Source organism: Lissotriton helveticus, chromosome 5_1 (genome assembly GCF_964261635.1).
Source record: "Lissotriton helveticus chromosome 5_1, aLisHel1.1, whole genome shotgun sequence".
NCBI classification, from domain to species: Eukaryota; Metazoa; Chordata; class Amphibia; order Caudata; family Salamandridae; genus Lissotriton; species Lissotriton helveticus.
Genome location: NC_136065.1, coordinates 540001969 through 540010742, shown reverse-complemented (window position 1 = coordinate 540010742; position 8774 = coordinate 540001969).

Sequence of the window (8774 nt, the reverse complement as noted above, 5' to 3'; positions counted from 1 at the left end):
GTAAAGGTGCTCACAGAGTACAGCATAGACTTCCAGAACGTTGTTTCCTTCAACACTGACAATGCGGCATACATGCTCAAGGCATTCAACACAGTGTTGAGGAATCTGTACCCAAACTCCATCCACATCACCTGCTTGGCACACATCATGAATCTTGTTGGGGAGTCATTTAGGAAGCCTTTTGTGGAGCTGAATGCTTTCCTGCTGTACTTCTCCCGCATCTTTAATATGGCTGGCAGCAGAAAGAGAAGGTACCTGCACCATCTTGCAGAGAACCATGGGATGAAGGCACGGGTGGCACCTGACCCTTGCAGTACCCGCTGGAATTCTTGGTTCGCCGCAGTCCAGTACCACTGCAAGCACTTTCAGGCCTATGCTGGGTTTGTGGAGTCAGAGATGCAACTCAGCAAGTCTCCCCCAGATTCCCTTGAAAATCTACAGAAGATTTTTAACACCGACCAAAGGGAGTGCATTAAAGTCCAATTGGACATTGTGGCAGAAAAATGCCAAAGCATTTTAAACCTGATGGAGCTATTCCAGAGTCAGACTCCAGTTACCATGAAGGTATACGATTATTTGGAGGACCTCCACATGAACTTAACCAACAATTCAGTCCTCACTGTGGAGTCACTAGAGCCGTTTGTACAGACCACTGCAGGGGCAAAACTAAGCCTGGCACAGAAAAAAAAATTACAGCCCAGCTTAATGAAGCTTTTGAACATTCATTAGAAAAGGTGGCCAAATACATGGGGGAGGCCCAGCCAGGCATACAATTCTTGAAACAAGTGCGCCTCTTCAACCCTGCGCGACTCAGCATCCTGCCTAATGAGAAGAGTGCCTATTCAGCAATCCCTGGTTTCAGCGAAGTTCCCGATCAGGAGCTTCGCCTCTACTTTGACAATGTAGGGCCAGAAGCAGTGCAGGTGTCTGTTTCTGGACTTATTGACACCGACCTCTTTTGGCGTGGGCTGGCTGACCGCCTTCCAGCTCTTTCCCAACTTGCAGCTGTGTATAAGGACTGCGTCACAAGCTCTGCAGATGCTGAAAGGAGCAACAGTATATACAAAATTATTCTCTCTTCCAGACGACGGTCCCTTTCAGAGCAATCAATCCGGGCATTATTGTTTTTACACTACAACCAGCAGCACAATACTGGTCTTGATTTGGAGTGCTCGGAAGAACTTACCGTACTTGCCCAAGATTAACATGCCTTTTAATTAAAACAAATGGGCTGAATTGTAAATAAACAAAATGTACATAGCTCCATGTTGTCAAATAACTCAAACAGTAAGATATCTGTGTTTGGTGTTGCAAAAACCACAAAATAAAATGCCGCTAAATGCCGCTAAATTTCCATTTTTGTGCCGCTAAATTTTCATTTTTGTGCCGCTAAATTTGCCTATCCATGCCGCTATATCCTGGGGGGTCTGATATACGGTTTCTTTTTCTGACAACATTTCACTATTATTTAGTGTGATAATCATATTCTTAGAAAACATTTAAAAATAGAAATGATATTTATAACTAAAAGCATAATACTGAGGCTAACTCTTTGCCAGTTCATATGGAAAACTTTTAAAACTCCAGCACAGTAACTGTTTTGATTAGCAACATTGTGTGGTGAACTTCTAACCTCTGTGTTCAGTCAAGTGTTCCATGAACTGTTACTATGGTAACAGGCAGTAAGCAGTTTGGGGGTAGGGTTGAAAGGTACTGACTCTACAGAAACAGTTATATTTACCCAGGATCCTCTGCATGACAGAAAGGAAAGCAAAGTAAGACAGAACACTGTGTAGCAGATTTACAAGCCCCTTGCGCCACTTTCGCGTCACTTTTCCCATCTTAAAAGTGATGCAATAGTAACGCAATGAAATTGTAAATCTGCCCTATGCACATTACGAGCAAAAGTCGTACACAACTCTTTCAATTCTTTATCGATCACAATTAAACAGTGTTGCTTCACGATTCAATATGTACTTCAATAAATACTTTGTGCCTATTTAAATGGGAGACGGGATTGTCGACATTACAAAACTTAGGGGCATATTTACAAAGACGGCGTTAAAATTGTCGCCAGCAAACTACAACAAAAACAGCAAAAATGGGCTTCAAAATCCTTTGTTATCTTACCGGAAGATTTTTTCAACATTGCTTTTTGCTATGCAAGGGTGAGAGCCACCCCCGGGGTTATAAAATAAATGGTTGGGGGGACTCCAAGGCCCCCCTGCAAAATTAGAGGTAGGGGGCCTCAACGACCCCAACAAGCCCCGGGGAAACCACCCCCTGGGGCTTTCTGTATTGTGGGAGGGGGGCTGCATGGCCCCCCTCCTGGAGCCCTCAAGAGCCCTGGGGTCGGCTCCTGCAGTGTCCCGGGGTGCCTATACATTGCAAACTTGGGTGCCGATTATGATGGCGGACGGAGCTGAGTCCGTCCGCCACCATAGAGTAGGGGGGACCGTCCGCAGGGGCAGCGGCGGTCCCTCCGTTCAAATTAGGATGTGACCGCCACCCTGGCGGTCACATCCTGTATTTTTAACATTGCGGCGGGTGAAGCAGCACCCGCCGCAATGTTAAAAATGTAAGTTGTGCATTTGCATGCACAAAGCGGCAGGCACCGCGCGGTGCCTGCTGCTTTGTGCAGGCAAATGCAGGGGGGTACCATAGGTACCCTCCATGTGCACCCCTCATCCCCCCTTCACCCCTGGGGGCCCGCAACGGGCCCCCAAACAAAAATCCGTATGCCTTTGCACAGCGGAAATGCCGCGGTGTAAAGGCATGTTACTCCAGACATCCTATTATCCTAATATGGCTGGCGGTGTCTGATAGACACCGCCAGCCATGTTAGTGCTTTTCTGCCACGGACGGGAGGCGACCGCGGCGGAAAAGCTGTGGACTGAAAAGCCATCCTAATCTGGCGGGGGTTCTTTTTCAGTCCGCTGCGGTTTTCCCGCATCCTCCGGGCCGGCGGTGGCTTCCGCCGGCCCGGATGATGCGGGAAAACCGCCATCATAATCGGCCCCTAAGTTTGGAGTTTGAAAGAGAGAGCAGTGAAATCTGTTCTCTCTTTCAAAATCCAAACCAGATTAGAACCAGATTACAACTAGCGAACCACAGCACTTATTGTGCCAACTACTTATGCAGCCCCTTAAAACATGTCTCAGGCCTATCATTGCAGCCTGGATGCAATTTTAAACTGCCAATTTGTCTTGATAATATAAACTGCTTGCTAATCTTTAACTACACGTTTATTGCATATTAGTCACCCTTAAGGTAGACTCTAGGAACCCCATAACAAAGGATGCATTGTAATTAAAAGAATGGACATGTACTTTTAAGATTTGCTTGTCCTGGTAGTGAAAACTCCTAAACCTACTTTTCACTACTGTACGTCCTCCCTATCCCATTGGATAACATGGGGTTGTCTTATTACATTTAAGTGCCAACTTTTTATTGAGTTCAGATAAGCATTTCATGTTAAAGATGGATGTTAAAATTCAATTTTGATTATGTAGCTAGCACTCAGGAACAAATCAAAAGTTTTTTTGAAGAGAATACGGGGTCTGCTACTCCGTTTGTAGTGTGAGATACATTTAAAGCCGTTATTAGGAGGCACACCCAACAGTATATCTGGCAGCAAAATAAAATGAATAGAGGGATATTGAAGGAGACTACCTCTGCAATATGTAGGGCAGAAGATTTACATGCGGAGGCAGTTATGAAGGGGCGGGCGAGTCAGAACAATTGGGGTTTGATGTAATTAATCTTAGATTGGGTCTCAAGTAAATACTTAAAGAGAAGAGTATGGTCGAATTTAACAAATATCGGCAGATACAGAATGAGTATGGGGAAACAATCGGGAAAATTCTGGCCTATAAAGTAGCTGATGACAGCTAAAGCCCATATTACAACTATTAGGGGGCCTGCTGGTAGACTGTATGAGCATCCACAGCAGATTTTAGAGCAATTTGTGAGGTATTATCAAGCACTGTATACTTCAACAATAAAGCCAAGGCGGGCAGATATTCGTGATTATATTCAGGGATGTTTCTTGCCAAATATAGGGGAGGAGATCGCTGAGTCCCTGGATGTAGAGATTCTGTGGTAGGGGATTGAAAGGGAAAGCAGGGCTTTACCTTTGGGTCAGGGTGCGGGGAAGGACTCTGTTCCCTTAGAATTATATGAAATCTTCAAGGATGATCTGAGGCTGCCGCTGAGCCAGACGATAAGGTTTATCTGTGTTAATGGGAAAGTGACTGATTCCTGGAATATGACAAACATCGTCTTCTTCTTAAAAAAAGATAAACCAGCAGAGGAATGTGGGTCATATAGACCAATTTCACTCATCAACACAAACATTTTTGCAAAAATACTGTCTATCCGGCTTGCTCCGGTGATGCCTAGTCTGGTTTCTCCCCAACAACACGGGTTTATCCAATACAGAGATACAACTATTCATGTAAATACGGTAATGACAGCGTTCGATGTGGCAAATATTACATCTACCCCACTCGGTATGATTCTATTAGATGCTGAGAAAGCGTTTGACTGAGTGGGGTGGGAGTTCCTCTGGGCTGTAATCGATGCTTTCGGGATCGGAAGTGACTTTAAGAAATAGGTGCAAGCCCTATATGATAATCCCAGTGCTAAATTAGCGTATTCAGGTTTACTATCATCTGTTCTCCCGGTGTCCTGTGGCACGCGGCAGGGGTGCCCTCTCTCGCCCCTATTATTTGCTCTATATATAGAGCCATTCATCTGCGCTTTACAAAATAATCCTCGAATAAGTACTTTTAGTAATGGAACAATCTCTTTAAAGATCACCGCTTATGCAGACGATTTGGCAATATTCTCCACAGACCCAGGGTGAGCATTTGGGGAAATAACAATGGAGGCTGCTGGGCCCGGCCAGATATCAGGGTATAATTTAAATATCAATAAGACCCAAATATTAATTAATCATAAACCGCTAGACGCTATACAGGGGGTATGCCCAGTCGTCACTTATTTAGGGGTGCGGATATCAGCACAAATAGAGAAAATTGTCTTTCTGAATTATGAGGAGCTGCTGAAGGATACAATTAAATCATTCAAAAATTGGCACAAGTTACCGATAGGCATTATAGGTCGTATTAATATAATTAAAAGGAAAACTCTGCCCAAGTTTTTATACCTCTTTCGCTCTATTCCACTAAAGGTCTCCAAATCCTTCTTCAAATGATTAGAAGGGGCAGTTGGTAGCTTTATATGGGGATACAAGAAATCTAGGCGAGCGATAGAAAGATTAAAATTACCATTTGGTGAAGGAGTCTTGGAGCTACTGGATTTTAAGATTTATTTCTGGTCATCTTCTTTAGTCGCTTCCGTAGTCTGATTAATCCTGTGAGTATTCTATTCTTTCATACATTTATGTTGGGGGAAGAAAGTAAGATGTTTTTGTATAGAATAATGGACCCTAATTATTTTAAAAGAGTGAAATTTAAGACAGCTCGGGACAGCATATATATCTGGTGGGAGATTTTGCATAATAGTAATATATCTCCATATCATGATAAATTCCCTCTGTATTCAAACCCTGCCTTTCCTAATATATTTCACAATGGGGTGGGGAAAAACTGGGGCAGGTTGGAAGTGGGATGCTTGGGTGATCTCTATGAATATAATGATTTTATTGCTTTTGAAATACTACAATCTATATATAAATTACCAAATCGTATGCTGCTAAAATATTATCAGATACGAGATTATTTTCTAAAACACCTAAAGTTGATTAATATAACAGGTTCTGAGGTTTGGGATTTTATATATGATGAAGTAAGGGAATCTATGATTAGCAAGGATTATAAATGGCTGAGCAGCAAAAGAGTAAATGATTGTGAAAGATTGGATAATCAATGGAGTAAAATATTGGAGACTCCTGTAGGGGCTAGTACTATACTACAAGCATTGGGCACTATAAAAGAGGTAGTGCATTCTACTAAATTGAGATTGCATCAACATCGGACGATCTGTCTTCTCTATTACACACCCGAGAGGATAGTCAAGTGGGCGGTTAACAATGTAATTACAGATAGGATGAAATGCCCAAGGTGTGATATGTATAACGCTGATATTAAACATATGTTCGTAACGTGCTGAGAGCTAAAACACATTTTGGCAGGATGTTCGGAATATCATTCGCCAGAAATTGGGGTTAGAATACAGTAGGGGAATTTATGCTGGGCCGCAGTAATGTTGGACTTAAAAGCAGCGGCCTATTAACCATTTTGCTAGTCTCGACAAGGCTTATTATTGCACGAGAATGGATATCACCAAAGCCTCCAAATGTGATGGATTGATGGCTTTTAGTCCAACAGACATGTGATATGGAACAGGCATTGGCCAAGTCAAGAGGCATACGTTCAGTTGCTAAATGTAATAGAATATGGGGGTCTTGGCTTTAGATAACCTTCTGGAAATTCGAGGATACTTAACATGGTGTAAACAAGTGGGTCCTAGTATGTATTTTGGTATTTACTTTTTATGTGCTCCTTGTCTAATTATTTTATCTGTGATATTATGTTTTTATACTGGCTGGATGCAATATTGATACTGCTTTGAAGTATTTGATTGTACTATGTATTACCCAATCATCGTCAAATCATTTTTTTTAAAAAAATTAAAAAATTCAATTTGGAAAATGCCACTTTCAGAAAGTAAGTATTTTCCTGAATTTTGCCATTTGGTGCCTACAGCATGACCTGGGTTACATGACAGGGTGGAGTTGGCAGTTAGACTTTGTGAATTATTCCTGAACAGCCACACAATAGAGGGATTAGGTGGTCATGAATGGGCCATCTGCTGACAGGATGTGGGGGATGGGGACTACCCCACCAGCAAATGAATAGGGTGGTGCTCTGCTTTCACACAAAGGGCTTGTCCAGTGCATTGTCACAGTAGCCAGCCTGGAGCCAGGACAGGACAGTCAGGACACTGCAAGCATTTCAAAGAGAAACCTTTTGAAACTTCTACTTCAAACAAAGCACCAGGTATAAAAATAGGACCCTCATACTTACTCTTCATTTCACTTTTTTTACCTGCAGAAGCCTTTCAGAGGACGGCCTGCTGCTGTGTTCTGGTGTGTACTTCACAAGACCACTTTGCTGCACCTGGAAGCACTGCTTTGTCGCCTGGAGCCTGCGTTTGAGCCCTCAGAGGCCTACCCTACTGCTTGAGCCCTGCTTTTTTAACTCCACCCAGGACTACCCCGGACAAAGCTGCCAGTCTATCCACCCAAGGTGCATCACAGTTGGTCATATTTTTCAACTTTGACCCGGTCTTACATGACTAGATGTCCGCAGTTGGTGCTTTGATATATTAGGCCCTAGTTTGTACTACAAACTTAAAACTTCATAATTCTGGTTCTACTATTTTGATTTTTGTTGTTTTGGTGTCAAATAATTTATACTTAAAAATGTAGTCCAATTACTACATTGATGTGGGATTTTTCTTGTGTTTACACCTTATTACTGTTTGTGTGCTGCATAACTACTTTACACTTTGCCTCTAAGTTAAACCTGACTGCTTTTATGTTAAGCTACCAGAGGGTTAAGCACTGGATACATTTGTGATGTTTGTGGTTCACCATGACAGTGATAGTGGCTGTTTCTTGAATACGGGTGAAATACCCCCTCTTCATCCAACAACCCAATTTCCCACAGATAATATAGGTCAAAATGTATAGAACAACACATAAACAACTTCTCAATGAGGTCAGATGCTACACACAGACTCTCAACTCAAGAGTAGAGAGCATTGCCTTGATGCATTTCATGATGGTGTAAGCTACATAGGTATTTTGTAATGTAGAAAGGTGGAAGCCACATGTGTTTCATGAGGGATTATTCCACCTTTATTGACAAGTTATGCCACAAAAGCATCCTCTGACATGATTCCTATGCTGAGTCTGATTCTAAGCTGCCTCAGGATTCTGGAATTTGTTTAGGATCAGGTTCTGATACGGGCACCTAATAAATATTAGTTTACCACACTCTAGTTGCATCAGGACGTTTAGGTCCTTTAGCTGAGAGGTTGAAGCCTGTGGAACTGTAGGCACCACAGAATAGTTTATTCATGACTTGACTGAAATGCTCTAAATATACAGCAAAATGATGTGAAGCAAAAGGAGCCAAAGAGGAGAAGTGTATATTCTCCGATCTTCCTTTTCTGTAACATCTGGCCAGATGCAGCAGCACCCAGTGTACCTGCTTTTACAAAGAAGGACAAAGAATACATAAAATGAACTTTGGGGCGGATAAGCACTAATGACTGGTTAAAAAAAGTGGGAGCCAATGTTGGGTTTCTTTTATGGTTCTTGGGGCATAATGGGTAATCTCAAGAAAATAGCACCCTCATTCCTTAGGATTGTATGGGGGAGAATGATGAGTAATAACTACTGTGCAAAACACTTGCGATTGACAGATAAGAAACACACTGGAGGCTATTTACAAAGACGTTTTGGAGTATGCAAAGTTATTTTCCTGTGGAAATACATTATGCGCTTGTAGATAGATGCCTTTGTGGATTAGCCAGAACTACTAAAATGAAAGTTAAAAATGAATATACAAGGAAAATTCACATACAATTTATCCACAGAAAAAGGACGCTTTTGAATGTTTCAGGGCCGATTCACAAAGGCATGTAAGAGTATATAAAAATACCCCAGTACTACATCCATTTTACAAGCTTGTTACAGCAAAAGCAGTTATGCTTGATTTGTATTCTTTTAAGATGACAGT